Consider the following 16,452-nt stretch of genomic DNA (forward strand, 5'->3'; position numbering starts at 1 on the left):
TGGCCAACTCCTTTGACTTCACCCTTCCCTTTTCTACTCACCTCCTCTGTCATGGATTGCTCTGGGAATTCTGAGCCCTAGTTCCTTTATTTTGCAGATAACCTTCACTCTTCTCTGCAACTAATCCCAAAAGTATGTAGTTGAGCTGACTGCAAGGTGCTTGACATGCAAGAGACTCCACAAATGGGATTCAGCCTCCGGAAAGTGGTGGTAGTTTCAGATTTATGTGAATGTTACTTTGTTTTCCTCTATAAAATATATTATTTAAACTATCAAACTCTTGGCTCTAGGATATAGTCCTTTGCTGGTGGCAGTGGGCTGGGTACTGCCACCGGGGAGAAATGCTGCACGCTTAGAGAAAGAGAAACTGGTTCTCTTTAAGAGGCAGAGAGTGGTTTCCAGTGCCAGTTTGTTTGGAGGCAAAATAGCTGCTGTATTAAAATTGCCCAAATTTGGGCTAGTGCCTTGTGTGTTTAGAGCTCAAAGCCACGATTGCTTTCATTTTTTTTTTTTTTTTTTTTTTTTTTTTTTTTTTTTTTTGGTGGTAGGTTTTCCATCCTTTTGCTTGGCAGGTTTCTGCTAATAGCTTCAACCTCAAGAGTTCCATTATACAGACACTAATAGCACCTACTATGTTCATCATTATATTATCTCCAATGCCTGGCATAGAGTAGGTCTGTCGTGCTTACTATATGCCAGGCATTGGAGATAATATAACGATGAACAAGACAAACATGGCACTTGGAAAAGAGAGTCTAGTTCCCACTCTCAGCCCACCCCAAAGAGAGGCCAGAATTGGACTTCCAAAGATCTCAGATGCCCTTGCATCATCTCCCTGAAGAAGGAAGGTGAAGCTTTGTCTGAAGAGAATTTGGCTGGACAATCCCCAAGGTTTGGAATGATGGGAAGAAGCTGCCATCTGTGTTTAAGGTGAGAAGCGGGGGAGTGGCTGGATCTCAGAGGAAGGCAAGTTTAAGAGAAGGTTTTTGTGAGCTCCTTTGCCTAGTGGAGACCTGTTATAGTGAGGGTCCCTGGGGCTGAGCCTGTGTGTCAGTGGAATGATGCCGTGAGGAGGGTCTTCTTATAGCAGATGGCCCAAAAAAGGTTGATGGATCATGAACAGCCGGAAGAATGGAGAGTTCGGGAGACGTAGTTCCTACCTGGCTTTCCAACAGTGTGTAAGCCCAGAATTCTTACATAAGCCCGTGGAGAAGGGAAAGGAACGCTGGTAACGACAAGATTGAGTTCTCCACCTGCCAGGCATCCAGGGACTCAGAGCAGATTTAACTGAAGTTACAGAAATAGGAATGTGACATTTCCTACATCCGGGTGTGCTGAAGCAAAATGTATTCCCTCTCTGGTTTGTGGGGAAGGAGAATGCTAACAGACAAGACTCCAGGTTTTCACTCTTAAACCTGGTGCCTAGAAATACATTTTCTACTGGATGTAGACAAAAGCTCCATATAGACATATCCATCACTGCATCTCTGATGCCTTGTGTTCTCCCTAATTTTCCCTGTAACCTGCAGAGGAAGAAAGTTCCAGCATCACTTTTGGCCTCCCAAGAGTGAGTTAGGTGACCAGGTGGGGTTGCTCATGCCTGTAATCTCAGCCTTTTGGGAGGCCGAGGTGTGCAGATCACTTGAGGCCAGGAATTGGGGACCAGCTTGGCCAACACGGTGAAACTGTGTCTCTACGAAAAATACAAAAATTAGCCAGGCGTGGTCGTGGGCGCCTGTAGTCCCAGCTACTCTGGAGGCTGAGGCATGAGAATCGCTTGAACCCAGGGGGCGGAGGTTGCGGTGAGCCAAGATTGCACCACTGTACTCTAGCCTGGGTGATAGAGTGAGACTCAGTCTCAAAACAAAACAAAACAAAACAAAACAAAACAAAACAAAAACAAAGAAGAGTGAATTAGGATGAAAACTTCCAAGTCTCTCTTTCATATGTCTCCTCCCTGGTGAGCAGAGGAGTTGACTTTATTGGCAAGACTGAGGAAAAGGTGACTGTGTTTCTGCCATGTTCACTTATTAGTGGATGGGTTATTTTGCCTAGACTGTGACCACAGGGGCCACCTCTAAATCCCTTGCATAGGCACCAGGCTTTTTTAGGGCAAGCAGGACAGGTAAGATCTGCCTCTGGCAGAGGCAGCCCGGTCTACTTACCCTCTGCTTCCCTTTCTGCCTGTGACTGAATGGACATGTCAGGGTCTGGTAGGGAATCTGGGAGGAGGAAGCCTCATTAACTTCTTTTCTGCAGCAATTGATGGCCACCCAACTTGAACAGTGAGGGCTTATCACCTCATGTACTAAGACCGGAGATAGCTAGGTTGGCTAAATTAGTAGCTTGAGATGTTAGATTTTTCATTTGAGGTTTCTGTGCTGCTATTGCCTTCTGTTCTTGGTCACAGAGGCTGCCACAGTCCACATGTCAAGTCCTCGTGTGACAACATCCAGAGACAACAAGGAAGAGGTACAGTGTATTCCTGCATGTTTCTTAAAAATTTTTTTGATAGAGAATAATTGTACACATTTATGGGGTCCATGTGAGATTTTGGTACATGCATACAATGCGTAATGATCAAATCAGAGTCTTTAGGATATTAGTCACCTCAAACGTTGACCATTTCTTTGTGTTGGGAATATTTCCAATGTTACTGCTATTTAGAAATATATAATAAATTCATTTATCAGGATACAAAATCAATGTACACAAATCAGTAGCAGTGCTATACACCAACAGTGACCAGGCTGAGAATCAAACCCTTTTATAATAGCTGTAAAAATAAAATACTTAGGAATATACCTAACCAAAGAGATGAAACACCCCTACAAGGAAAACTACAAAACACTGCTGAAAGAAATCATAGATGACACAAACAAATGGAAACACATTCCGTGCTCATGGATGGGTAGACTCAATATTGTGAAAATGACCATACTGCCAAAAGCAGTCTACATATTCAGTGCAATTCCTATAAAATACCATCATCATTCTTTATAGAACTAGAAAAAACAATGCTAAAATTCATTTGGAACCAACAAAGAGTCTGCATAGACAAATCAAAACTAAGCAAAAAGAACAAATCTGGAGATATCACATTACCTATCTTTGAACTATATTACAAGGCTATAGTAATCAAAACAGCATGGTGCTGGTATAAAAATAGGCACATGACCAGTGGAACAGAGTAAAGAACCCAGAAATAAGGCCAAATACATCCAACTGATCTTTGACAAAGCAAACAAAAGCAAAGTAGGGAAAGTACACCCTATACAACAAATAGTGCTGGGATAATTGGCAAGTCACATGTAAAAGAATAAAACTGGATCCCCATCTCTCACCTTATACAAAAATCAACACAAGATGTATCAAAGACTTAAATCTAAGGCCTGAAACCATAAAAATTCTAGAAGATAACGTTGAAAAATGCTTCTAGACATTGGCTTAGGCAAACAGTTCATGACCAAGAACCCAAAAGCAAATGCAGGGAAAACAAAGATAAATAGATGGGACTTAATTAAACTAAAAACCTCCTGCACAGCAAAGGAAATAATCAGCAGAGTCAACAGATCACCCACAGAGTGGGAGAAAATTTTCACAAACTGCATCTGACAAAGGACTAATATCCAGAATCGACAGGGAACTCAAATCGGCAAGAAAAAAAACAATCCCATCAAAAAGTATGCCAAGGACATGAATAGACAATTCGCAAAAGAAGATATACAAATGGCCAACAAACATGAAAAAATGCTCAACATCACTAATTATCAGGGAAATGCAAATCGAAACCGCAGTGCGATACCACGTATGAAATACACAAAAATAGATGTTGGCATGGACGTGGTGAAAAGGGAACCCTTTTACACTGATGGTGGGAATATAAGCTAGTACCACCACTATGGAAAGCAACATGGAGATTCCTTAAAGAAGTAAAAATAGATCTACCATTTGATCCGGCAATCCCATTACTAGGTATCTACCCAGAGGAAAGGAAGTCATTATATGAAAAAGACACTTTTGCACACATGTTTACAGCAGCAAAATTTGCAGTTGCAAAAATATAGAACCAGCCCAGATGCCCATCAATCAATTAGTAGATAAAGAAAATGTGTTATATATATACCATAGAATACTACTTAGCCTTAAAAAGGAATGAAATAATGGCATTCACAGCAACCTGGATGGAGTTGGAGACTGTTACTCTAAATGAAGTAACTCAGGAATCAAAACCAAACATCGCATGTTCTCACTCGTAAGTGGGAGCTAAGCTATGATATATGCAAAGGCACAAGAATGAAACAGTGGACTTTGGGGGCTCGGGGGGAAGGGGGGAGGGGGTGAGAGATAAAAGACTATATGTTGGGTAAACTGCTCTGGTGATGGGTGTGCCAAAATTTCAGAGATCACCGCTGAAGAACATACCCATGTAACCAAATACCACCTGTTCCCTAAAAACTATTGAAATAAAAAAAAGAAATATACAATAAATTGTTATAGTCACTTTCTGTGATATTGAATGCTAGATTCTATTCCTTCTATTATATATTTTTATACCCATTAATCAACCTCTTTTCAAACCCCTCCTCTTCCCAGCCTATGGTAGCTATCATTCTACTCTTTATCTCCATGATATCAATTTTATATAGCTCTAGGGCACACAAGTCCATAACTGCGGTCTCTATCCCAGACCCTACTGACCTGAAACATGGCCCCCACTTTGATTTCCAGGAGTATAAACCGCTCATATAAATGAGAACATACAGTATTTTTCTTTCTGTGCATGGCCTAGTTCACCTAGCATTATGACCACTAGTTCCATCCATTTAGCTGAAAATAAAACGATTTCATTCTTTTTTATGGCTGAATACTATTCTATTGTGCATATATTCCCATTTTCTTTATCCATTCATCCATTCATTGACACTTAGATTGATTCCATGTCTTGGCTATTGTAAATAGTGCTGCAGTAAATATAGGGGTACAGGTATCCCGTTGATACACTGATATGCTATTTTTTGGATATATACCCAGGAGTGGGATTGCTAGATAATATGGTAGATCTGTTCTTAGTTTTTTGAGAAATCTGTGTACTTTTTTTCATAATGACTGTACTAATTTACATTCCCACCAATGATATACAAGAATTTTCTTTTCTTCACATACTTTCCAGCATTTGTTGTGCTTTGTCTTTTTAATAATAGCCATTCTAACAAGTGTGAGATGATATCTCATTGTGGTTTTGATTTGCATCTCCATGATGATTAGTGATGTAGAATATTTTTTCATAAACTTGGTGATTTGTATGTCTTCTTTTGAGAAATGTCTGTGTATTTTCTTTGATAGTTTCTTTTACTCTGCAGAAGTTCTTTCATTTACTTAGATCCCATTTGTCAATTTTTGCTTTCGTTGCAATTGCTTTTGGCATCTTTACCATGAAGTCTTTGCCTGTGACTATGTCCGGGATGGTATTGCCTAGGTTGTCTTCCAGCGTTTTTATAGTTATGGGTTTTACATTTAAGTCTTTAAGCCATCTTGAGTTAATTTTTGTATATGGGGTAAGGGAGGGGTGTTGTCTTTTCACTCTGTTGATTGTTTCCTTTGATATGCAGAAAGTTTTTAGTTTACTATAATCCCATTTGTCTGTTTTTGTTGCTTGTACTTTTTAAGTGTTAGCCATACAATCTTTGTTCTCAAGCGTTTCTCCTGTGTTTACTTCTAGTAGTTTTGTAGTTGTGGTTATTACATTTAAGTCTTTAATCGATTTTGAGTTTATTTTTGTATGTGATGAGCGATAAGGGTCTAGTTTTATTCTTCCGTGTTTGGATATCTAGTTTTCCTGGCACCATTTAATGAAGAGGGTGTACTTTATTCAATGTATATTCTTGACACCTTTCTTGAAAATCAGCTGTAAATATGTGGATTCATTTCTGGATTTTTTAGTCTATTTCCTTTGTTTTTGTGTCTGTTTTAACACCAATACATGCTGTTTTGGTTACTATAGCTTTGCAGTATATTTTAAAATCAGGTAGTGTGAGGATTCTAGCTTTGTTTATTTTGCTCAGTATTACTTTGGCTATTTGGGGTCTTCTGAGGTTCCATATGAATTTTAGGGATTTCTAAATTCCTGTTTCTATGAAGAATATAATTGATAGGGATTATACTGAATCTCTAGATTGCTTGGGGTAGTATGGTCATTTTAGCAATATTAGTTATTCCAACCCATGAGCATGAGATACCTTTCCATTTCTTTGTGTCCTTTTCATTTTATTTTATCAGTGTTTTGTGGTTTTCACTGTAGAGTTTTTTGTTTTTTTTTTTCATCCTTGGTTAAGTTTATTCCTAGGTATTTTATTTTTGTAGCTATTATAAATAGAATTGCTTCCTTGATTTCTTTTTTAGCTAGTTTGTTACTGGTATATAGAAACATTACTGATTTTGTGTCCTGAAGCCTTACTAAATTGTACATCTTTTTTTTTTTTTTTTTTTTTTTTTTTTGGAGATAGAGTCTTGCTCTGTTGCCCAGGCTGGAGTGCAGTGGTGCAATCTTGGCTCACTGCAACTTCTGCCTCTCAGGTTCAAGCGATTCTCCTGCTTCAGCCTCCCAAGTAGCTGGGATTACAGGCACCTACCACCATGCCTGGCTAATTGTTGTATTTTTAGTAGAGACAGGGTTTCACCATGTTGGCCAGGCTGGTCTCAAACTCCCAACCTCAGGTGATCTGCCCACCTTGGCCTCCCAAAGTGCTGGGATTATAGGCGTGAGCTACCATGCCCAGCGTAATTTATCCATTTTAAGAGATTTTTGGTGGCGTCTTTAGGTTTTTCTGTATACAAGTATAAGATTATGTCATCTGCAAAGTGAGATAATTTGACTTCCTCTTTTCCAGTTTGGATACTTTTTATTTCTTTCTCTTGTCTGATCGCTCTGGCTTGGATGTCCCATACTGTATTGAATTAGAGCGGTGCAAGTGGCCATCCTTGTCTTGTTCCAGTTCTTAGAGGAAGGGCTTTTCAACTTTTCCCAATGAATATGATGTTAGCTGTAGATTTTTCATATATGCCTTTTCTTATGTTGAAGTGTTCCTTCTATGCCTAATTTGTTGAGAGCTTGCATCATGAAGGAATGGTAAGTTTTACTGAGTGATTTTTCTGCATCTGCTGAGATGATCAGATAGTTTTTGCCCTTCATCTTGTTGATGTGATGTATCACATGTATTGATTTGTGTATGTTGAGTCATCTTTGCATTCCTGGGATAAATCTCACCTGATCATGGTATATTATCTTTTTTCATTCATCATTAGATTTGGCTTGGTAGTATTATGCTGAGAATTTTTCCATCTGTGTTCATTAGCAATATTGGCCTATAGATTTCTCTTTTTGTTGTGTCCTTGTCTTGATTGGATATCAGGGTAGTGCTGGCCTTATACATTGAGTTAGAAAGAATTCCCTCCTCTTCAATTTTTGGGAATAGTTTGAGAAGAATTGGTGTTTGTTTTTCTTTATAAATTGGGTCAAAATCAGCATAAAAGCCTGGTCTAGGGCTTTTCTCTTTTGGGAGACCTTTTGTTACTGATTCAAACCTGCTATTCATTTTGGGTCAGTTCAGATTTTCTGTTTCTTCCTAGTTGAGTCTTGGTAGGCTGTATATGTCTGGGAATTTATCCCTTTCCTCTAGGTTTTCCAATTTGTTAGCATATGGTTGTTCATAATAGCCTTTAGAATGATCCTTTTTATTTCTTTGCTAACAGTTGTAATGTCTCCTTTTTCATTTCTGATTGTTTTTATTTGGGTCTCCTTTCTTTCTTTTTTTTTTTTTTTGTTTGGCCTCACTAGTGGTTTATCAATTTTGTTTAACTTTTCAAAAAAACAACTTTCATTTTGTTGATTCTTTACATTTCTTTTTTGCCTCTATTTCATTTGGTTCTGCTGTGATATGTTGAGCCTATGGGTGCACAGAAGTCAAAAATTGAGGTTTGGGAACCTCTGCCTAGATTTCAGAAGATGTATGGAAATGCCTAGATGTCCAGGCAGGAGTTTGCTACAGGGGCAGAGCACTCATGGAGAACCTCTGCTAGAGCAGTGTGGAAGGGAAATGTGGGGTCAGAGCCCCCACATAGAATCCCTACTGGGGCACCACCTCGTGGAGCTATGAGAAGAGGGCCACCATCCCCCAGACCCCAGAATGGTGGATTTACCAACAGCTTGCACTGTGTGCCTGGAAAAGCTGCAGATACTCAATGCTAGCCCATGAAAGAAGCCGGGTGGGTGGGAGAGTTATACCCTACAAAGCCACAGGAGTGGAGCTGTGGCCTTTTTTCTCCCAAGGCCGTGGGAACCCACCTCTTGCATCAGCATGACCTGGATGTGAGACATGGACTCAAAGGAGATCATTTTGGAGCTTTGAGATTTGACCGCCCCACTGGATTTTGGACTTGCATGGGGCTTGTAGCCCCTTTGTTTTGGCCATTTTCTCCCATTTGGAATGACTGTATTTACCCAATGCCTATACCCCCTTTGTATCTAGGAAGTAACTAACTTGCTTTTGATTTTACAGGCTCACAGGCAGAAGAGACTTGCCTTGTCTCACATGAGACTTTGCACTGTGGACTTTTGAGTTAATGCTGAACTTAGTTAAGACTTTGGGGGACTGTTGGGAAGGCATGATTGGTTTTGAAATGTGAGGACATGAGATTTGGGAGGGGCCAGGGGCAGAATGATATGATTTGGCTGTGTCCCCACCCAAATCTCATCTTGAATTCCCACATGTTGTGGGAGGGACCTGGTAGGAAGTAATTGAGTCATGGGGGCAGGTCTTTCCCATGCTGTTCTCATGATAGCGAATAAGTCTCACAAGATCTGATGGTTTTAAAAAGGGTAGTTTCCCTGCAGAAGCTCCCTCTTTGCCTGCTGCCATCCATGTGAGATGTGACTTGCCTTCCACCATGGTTGTGAGGCTTCCGCAGCCATGTGGAACTGTAAGTCCATTAAACCTCTTTCCTTTGTAAATTGCCCAGTCTCAGTCAGATATGTCTTTATCAGCAGCATGAAAACAGACTAATACACCTTTGTTGCTTTTTTCTCTCATTATTTATTGTTGCAGTTTGGTAGTTTTCTTTAGTGGTGACGTTTGAATCCTTTCTCCTTTGTGTGTCTCCTCTACCAGTGAGTTTTATACTTTCATGTATTTTCACGATGGTAGGTATTGTTCTTTTGCTTCCCAGCATACGACTCCCTTAAGCATTTCTCGTAGGACCACAACAAACAAGACACAAACAAACAGTCTTTTGCTTCTCTGGGAAATGTTTTTTTCTTTTTTCTTTTTTCTTTTTTTTTTTAAGCATTGGAGTCTCACTCTGTCACCCAGACTGGAGTACAGTGGCATGATCATAGTTCATTGCAGCCTTGAACTCCTTGGCTCAAATGATCCTCCTGCCTCAGCCTTCTGAATCTCTGGAATTGCAGACATGAGCCACTGTACCAGGCTCCTTCATTTTTGAAGGATAGCTTTGCTGGGTATAGTATTTTTGGCTTACAACGTTTTTTTTTTTTTTTTTTTTTAAACTTGTAGTGTATATCCCCTTTTCTCCTAGCGTATAAAGTTTCTGCTGAGAAATCCCCTGTTAGCCTGATGGAGATGCTCTTATGAGTGATTCGATGCTTTTCTCTTGCTGTTTTTATAATTTTCTCCTTGTCTTTTGACAGTTTTACCATAATGTGCCTTGGAGAAGACCTTTTTGGGTTGTATTTATTTGGAAATCTTTGAGCTTCCTGTATTTGGATCTATATCATTTGCAAGACTTAGGAAGTTTTCAGTTATTATTTTATTAAGTAGGTTTTCTATGCCTTTCCCCATCTCATCTCCATCCGGAACTCCCAGAATTTCAGTATTTGGTCACACATGTGTCCCATATGTTATGTAGCCTTGCTTTATTCTTTTTTCTTTCTTTTTGTCTGACTGGATTATTTTAAAAGACTAGTCTTCAAGTTCAGAAATTCTTTGTTTTGCTTGATGTAGTCTGTTGTTAAAGCTGTCAATTATCTTTTGCATTTCTTTCAATGATTTCTTCTCTTACAGGATTTGTGTTTGGTTCTTTGTTATGCTGTCTATCTCTGTTGAATTTCTCATTCAGATCATAAATTGTTTTCCTGATTTTTTGGTATTCATTATCTGTGTTCTCTTGTATCTCCCTGAGTTTCTTTAATATCATTATTCTGAATTTTTTCAGGCATTTCATAGATTTTCTTTTCATTGGAATATGTTGCTGGAGAATTATTGTGCTTGTTTGGAGGTGTTATGTTTCCTTTTTCGTATTTCTTGTGTCCTTATGTGACTATGTGTGCCTCTGACATAACAGTCACTTCTTCCAATTCTATGGATTGACTTTTACAGGGGAAAGACCTTTTCTTATAGCTGTATCTACAGTGTTCATTAGGTATCATACTTTGGCTTTTGATTCTGGGTGGGTACAGTAGTATAGTCTGCATATGATTTCTTCAGCTGTAATTGGCATGAGTGGTGTCTGTGAGTTTTTCAGTGGCTTAGACTGCAGTTTTTTTTATTGTGGTTGTTGAGATGGAGTCTCTCTCTGTCACCAGGCTGGAGTGCAATGACACAATCTGAGCTCACTGCAACCTCTGCCTCCCGGGTTCAAGCAATTCTCCTGCCTCAGGCTCCAGAGTAGCTGGGACTACAGGCATGTGCCACCACGTCCAGCTAATTTTTGTATTTTTAGTAGAGATGGGGTTTCACCATGTTGGCCAGGCTGGTCTTGAACTCCTGACCTCGTGATCTGCCCACCTTGGCCTCCCAAAGTGCTGGGATTACAGATGTGAGCCACCGCACCTGGCCAGACTGCAGCTGTTATTGGAGGCTGTGGTGAGGCTTTGCTGAGGATGGGGATGCCAGGAAGTCTTGTCCTTTGGCATCAGTGGTGGTGGTGGTGGACCAGGTGTATCAACACTAGGGACCATGTGCAGTGTACGTGGGCACTGATGATAGCCTGTCTGCGTGGGCCAATCTCTGGTCCTCCAGGTAGCTTCTTTGGTTTCTGGCAGTGGCAGCACTGGGCCAGGTAAGCAGGTGCGCCATTGGGCTCCTGGGTGGTGTGTGTGGCAGGCTGATGTCTAGTTCTCCAGGTGATGTGTGCGGGTACTGGTGGTGGGTGGGCAGGCATTTCCTTGAGCCTCTCAGTAGTGAGTGTGAGCACGAGCTCTGGAGGCAGGGCGAGTCAATCTCCAGGCCGCCAGATGGTACATTCAGGCACCAGCATATTCCTATGCATTTCTAGATAAAAAGTATTTTTCAGAAAACCTGAACATATGTCATATTAATACAACTTACCCTCATCAGGTTTGCATGAGAAGAAGGGGGAATTCCCTCAGTAGAACAGTAAGAATGAAATCACAGACTTGTTTTGAACCAATCACTGGCAAGGGGGGTTACGCTAAAATAATAAGCTCAGAATCTAAACCTTGGACTAGGGAATGGCTAACTTTTTCTGTAAAGAGGTAAATGGTAATATTTTAGGCTTTTGGTCTAGATAACCTCTTTTGCAGTGACCCAGTGGTGCTGTTGTAGCATAAAAGCATACATAGACAATGCATAAATGAATGGACCTGGTTTTATTCCAGTAAAACTTAATTTATACAAATAGTCAGAGGGCCAGATTTGGCCCTTGGTCTATAGTTTGCCAACCCTGTTTAGACCAGTCACAATTTATTCCGCGGGGCTGGGCCAACATTTTCTAAAAAAAAAAAAAAAAACCCACTATGAGAATAAAATAGGGTTTCTATTTAAAAGGAAGAAGAGGCTGGGTGTGGTGGCTCATGCCTATAATCCTAGCATTTTGGGAAGGTGAGGCAGGAGGACTGCTTGAGGCCAGGATTTTAGTTTACAGTGAGCTCTGAGTGTACCACTTGTACTCTAGCCTAGGCAAAGAGTGAGACCCTGTTGCAAAACAACAACAACAACAACAACAACAACAACAACAAAAAGTTGGTTGGGGCGGGTTGGAGAAGAAAGTATTTCTGAGTAGGTAACTGATAGTGTCAGGTCAAACTAGCTCTATAGTCTTATTCATTATAAATAAAGGCAACTAGAAGATCTCCATCTAGCTATTAAATATTGGTTAAAATCTACAGAGATAAAGGACGGCGACCCTTGTATCAGTTGTTGTCACAAGAAGCTGCATAACAAGTCACTCCAAATCTCAGTGGCTTAATACAACAATCATTTATTTTCATGGATCTGTGGGTCAGCTGAGGATTGTTTAATCTAGCATGAGCATGTGCGGGAAGCTCTACTTTGCTCTTGGTGTCTCTTATCTTCTGCTGGAAGCAGCAGGCTGGCCTGGGCTTGTTCTCATGGTGATAGCAGGAGTGAGTAAATGCACACTTTCCAAGTTTTTGGACATGCAAATTAATATTCCATTGGCCAAAGCTAGACACTTGACTAAACCCAACCTTAGGGGCTGGAGAAATATACTGCAATTCTTCAGTGGGGGGAAGTGCAGAGACAATGGCAGAGTCTTGGATACAGGGAGAGCATGGATCCATTAGTGTACCTTAACCAACCACAGCCCTCTAACCACCAATACCATTAAATAAGTATTTGTTGAATGCACTTGTGCCTGAATGCTTCTGGCTGCCGCCCAGGCAATGGGGGTCTGACTGGGGAGGGATCCTAGCAGGGACTTGATGTCCCGCAGGTCTGCATGTAATTGTGTACGGCCGACTCCACATTGGCCATGGCTGACTTGCTTTGTCCTGCGTCCCCAAGGGTCAGTGATTGGCTGATTTTATTTCTGAACAATTTTGACAAAGTTGTTTTTAGGAGCCCAGGAAGCAAATCAATCATAGATTTGAATTTTGCAGGGAGTCAGAATTGTTGAATATATATAGTCTTTTACATGCTGACGATTATTTCCATATCACAAAGAAGGCCGGCTATTAGGAGGCTGCTGTTAAATTCCTTTGCCCCGTGAACTCATGAGCTGTGTCTATATAGGGGGCACTCACTTGTTAGAGCTGTTTCCCTTCGTAATCACATTAGCCAACATTCTAAATAAATGCAGGAAATTAAATAGTCTTCCCCAGACAGGTACTCTGCCCTTCTAAAGGGAATTACACATTGTAAAATAAAACACAGTCACATTAAGAAAACAAAAGGTCTTTGTGTTAGGTTGGTCTGGCTTCAGCAAAGATAATATTTGCCTTCAGATAGAAGATCTTTGTAATCCACGGTGTTGCATATGGCAGCCCCACATCTTGTTTCCTTTTCTTTTTTTTCTTTTTAAGTAAAAGAGTTGACAATTTTATTTTCACATTTCCCAATACAAATGAAAACTGCATCTTTCTTTGTCCCACTTCTCCCCTCCAAAACGATTGTCTTTGATAGGGAAAGGGGGCAAGTCTTCCTTATGCTGTTAAGAAAACCCAGCATCACAGCAGCATGATCTCCTGGTGAAAGGGCACAGGTAATATAAAACTCACATAGGCCGGGCGTGGTGGCTCACGCCTGTAATCCCAGCACTTTGGGAGGCCAAAGCAAGCGGGTCACAAGGTCAGGAGATTGAGACCATTATGGCCAACATGGTGAAACCCTGTGTCTACTAAAATACAAACAATTAGTTGGGCGCGGTGGTGCATGCCTGTAGTCCCAGCTATTCGGGAGGCTGACACAAGAGAATCGCTTGAACCAGGGAGGCGGAGGTTGCAGTGAGTCGGGATCACGCCACTATACTTGAGCCTGGTGACAGACGAAGACTCTGTGTCAAAAAAAAAAAAAAAACAACAACAAAAAACCAACCAACCAAACAAACAAACAAAAAAACGAAAACCCAAACAAACAATTACAACAACGAAAAAAAACAAAGCTGATATAGTGAGGCCTCCTCTCTATCCTTATCTGTCTGGTCAAGTCATTCCCGGCCGAGTGGGCACCATCATGGGACAGGCAGGAGGTCTCATCATTGGGGGCCTAGGCATCATGGGCATGTGGCTTCCCATGGGGGGCCTCATTCCAGGAGCAGGTCCCACTGGCATCATCCCAGGAGGAGGAGGGCCCATCCTTGCCTTCACGGGAGGGCCCTCCATATGGGGTGCTGCCACCACACCGGGGCTAGGAGGACCTGGAAGACTGGGGGGAAGGTGGTATCTTCGTCGCTGCACGAGGAGGAGCAGAGAATGGAGTAGGAGGTATCCTTGTTGCAGTGCAGCTGTTGTTCTGTCCGTCAGGCTCTGAGCCTACTCTTCCATCCATTTCTGATAGCAGTCTTCCACATTCTCTTTGTGTTTCCTGCCACTGCGATGTGCCTGTCTCACAGATGGAGAGTCCTGGGCGGGGTATGTATTGCAGTAGTCACAATAAAACTTGGGCATGTTGCTCTGCAGGCTGTTGGTCACTCTGTTCCTTGTTTCTTTTTCTTAACAAATTTAAATTGCTGAAAAAGAATAGGTGAATATATGTGAATGCTGATTTTTTTTTGAGACAGGGTCTCACTGTGTTACGCAGGCTGGTGTCGGGTGGTGCTATCATAGTTCTCTGTAACCTTGAACCCCTGGACTCAGTGATCCTCCCATCTCAGCCTTCCGTGGGTAGGAATGCAGATGTGTGCCCCCACACCCAGCTAATTTAATAATTTTTTTTTGGTAGAGACAGGATCTCTTTATGTTGCTCAGGCTGGTCTTGAACTCCTGGCTTCAAGCTATCCTCCTGCCCTGGCCTACTAAAGTGCTGGGATTATGGGTGTGAATCAATGTGCCCAGCTGAACACTGAATTTTTGAAACTATTTTTGGAGAAGTGGAGGTTTGGGCGAATTCATTTATTTAGGTTCAGCAAATATTCACAGGATGCCTCTTGCATCCTAGACACTGTACTGGCACTGAGAGTAAAGTAATGGGCAAAAGCAGGCATGGTTCCTGCCCTCAGGGAGTGGACAGTTTAGCCCTGTACTGTCCAGTAAAGCAGCATTGGCCACATATGGCAACTGAGCATTTGAAATATGACGAGCACAAACTGAGATGTGCGGGAAGCGTCAAGTACACATTAGATGGTGAAGACTTAATATAAAAAGAATGCAAAGTATTTTGTTCATGTTAAAAATATTTTATACATGTAGACCTGGTATTTGGGATAGATTTGTTTAAATCTGTGATATTATTCCAATTACCTTCACTTCTTTTGTTTTACTTTTTAAAATGTGGTTACTACAAAATGCAAAAGTAAATATGTGGCTTGCATCATCTTTCATCATATTTAGTATGTACCCTGAGGGTCTAGAGGAGTTACGAGCATTAAGTTGCGGGTGACCCAGGTCAACCTGAATTGCTCGGAAATAGAAGCAAAGGGCGTGAAGAAGGGAATGTATGAATGGAGAGAGGGAGCTCAGTCTCGCAGGGTGAGGAGAGGCTTTCTCACACAGTCTGGCACTTCTTCAAATGGTTAAACACAGAGTTCTATGACCCAGCACTTCCACTCCATTTTATGAAAGAAATGAAAATATATGTCTGTGCAGAAACTTGTATGCAAATGCTCATAGCAGCATTATTCATAATAGCACTAAAGTGAAAACAACACAAATGTTTGTCTACTGATGAGTGAGAAATAGAACATGGCTTGACCGTGCAATGGAATATTATTCAGTCCTCAAAAGGAATGAAGTACTAACACGTGCTACAACATGGATGGACCGTGAGAATATTATACTAAGTGGAAGAAACCAGTCACAAAAGGTCATATGTTATATGATTCCATTTCTATGAAATGTCCAGAACAGGCAAATCTATGAAGACAGAAATCCTGTCTCTACTAAAAATACAAAAATTAGCTGGGCATGGTGGCACACACCTGTAATCCCAGCTACTTATGAGGCTGAGGCAGGAGAAGTGATTGAACCCAGGAGGCGGAGGTTGTAGTGAACCAAGATTGTGCCACTGAACTCCAGCCTGTGACAGAGACTCTATCTCAAAAAAAGTAGATTGCCAGGGCTTAGTGGGGGGAGGAAATGGCAGGTACTTGCTAATGGATATAGGGTTTCTTTTCGGGGTAATGAAAATGTTTTAAAATTGATCATGATGGTGGTTGCTGAGCTCTGTGAATGCACTGAAACCATTGATTTGTTCACTTTCAGTGGGCAAATCATATGGTACCTGAATTATGTGTTAATAGTTACATTAAAAAGGTAAAATCTTCCTTAAAGAGATGATACTTAAGGAGAAACCTCGTGGGTGGGATGAGTTAACCAGATGGAGAAATGAGGAATAGCTCAGTTCAGGGTGAGGAACAGCATAGCGAAGTCCCTGAGGTTAAAAGGCATAGAGTAGATTTAAGGGATTTTTTTTCTTTCTTTTTTTTTTTTCAAGATGGAGTTTTGCTTTTGACGTCTAGGCTGGAGTGGGGTGGTGCGATCTCAGCTCCCTGCAACCTCTGCCTCCTGGGTTTAAGCGA

The 16,452-nt window shown here is 41.2% G+C and overlaps 1 protein-coding gene and 1 pseudogene across 3 annotated transcripts in view; one reads left to right on the top strand and one right to left on the bottom strand.

Moving 5' to 3' along the window:
- RBFOX1 (RNA binding fox-1 homolog 1) overlaps window positions 1-16,452 on the top strand; it is a 2,485,439-nt gene that overhangs the window by 37,004 nt on the left and 2,431,983 nt on the right. The window lies entirely within an intron of this gene.
- Window positions 13,907-14,488, bottom strand: LOC103227860 (U1 small nuclear ribonucleoprotein C-like; annotated as a pseudogene).

Source organism: Chlorocebus sabaeus, chromosome 5 (genome assembly GCF_047675955.1).
Source record: "Chlorocebus sabaeus isolate Y175 chromosome 5, mChlSab1.0.hap1, whole genome shotgun sequence".
Lineage (NCBI taxonomy): Eukaryota > Metazoa > Chordata > Mammalia > Primates > Cercopithecidae > Chlorocebus > Chlorocebus sabaeus.